The sequence below is a fragment of the Humulus lupulus genome, chromosome 6 (assembly GCF_963169125.1).
Source record: "Humulus lupulus chromosome 6, drHumLupu1.1, whole genome shotgun sequence".
NCBI classification, from domain to species: domain Eukaryota; kingdom Viridiplantae; phylum Streptophyta; class Magnoliopsida; order Rosales; family Cannabaceae; genus Humulus; species Humulus lupulus.
Window position 1 is genome coordinate 135,732,300 of NC_084798.1, and position 810 is coordinate 135,733,109.

Sequence of the window (810 nt, forward strand, 5' to 3'; positions counted from 1 at the left end):
TCCTGGTGTGATCATACCAGCACTAATGCACTAGATCCCATCAGAATTACAAAGTCAGGTGTGGTTATGTGATAGTAGTATTACGATGGGTGACCTCCTAGGAGGTCCTCGTGTTGCACCCGTAAAACTTGCTTTATTTTTTATTTCTTCAGTTTTCCTTGTGCCATAAATACCGTCGTCACTAATTAGTAGCGACTAAGAAGTTTCTATTTAATTTTAAGGAGAATGAAAAAAAGGAGAAAGAAGGTTCGCTATAAATGAATATTGCGGAACAAACATTCTGGGTGCGATCATACCAACACGAATGTAGTGGATCCCATTAAAACTCCATAGTTAAGCCTGCTTGGGCAGGAGTAGTACTAGGATGGGTGACCTCCTGGATGTCTTTGTGTTGCACCCATAAAACTTGCTTCATTATTTTTTTTTTATTTCTTTCATTTTTTAGACTATTAATATCGTCGTCACTAATTAGTAGTTAGAGACTATGAAATTTCTATTTAATTTGAGGGAGAAGGGAAAAAGGAGGAATGGGGCTCGTTATAAATGAATATTACCCACCAACCATTCTGGGTACGATCATACCATCACTAATGCATCATATCCCTTAAGAACTTTGTATATAAGCATGCTTGGGTGAGAGTAGTGGTAGGATGGCTGACCTCCTTGGAGGTCCTCATGTTGCGCCCCTAAAACTTTTTTATTTTCTATTTCTTTTGTTTTCCTTCGACCATGAATACCATCGTTACCAATTAGTAGTGAATAAGAGGTTTCTATTTAATTTGAGGAAGAAGGGAAAAAAGGAGGAACATG

The 810-nt window shown here is 37.9% G+C and overlaps 1 pseudogene; it reads left to right on the forward strand.

Annotated features, from left to right (window-relative positions):
• Positions 1 to 282: 282 nt before the first annotated feature.
• On the forward strand, positions 283 to 400 carry LOC133787172 (5S ribosomal RNA; annotated as a pseudogene).
• The last annotated feature ends 410 nt before the right edge of the window (positions 401 to 810 follow it).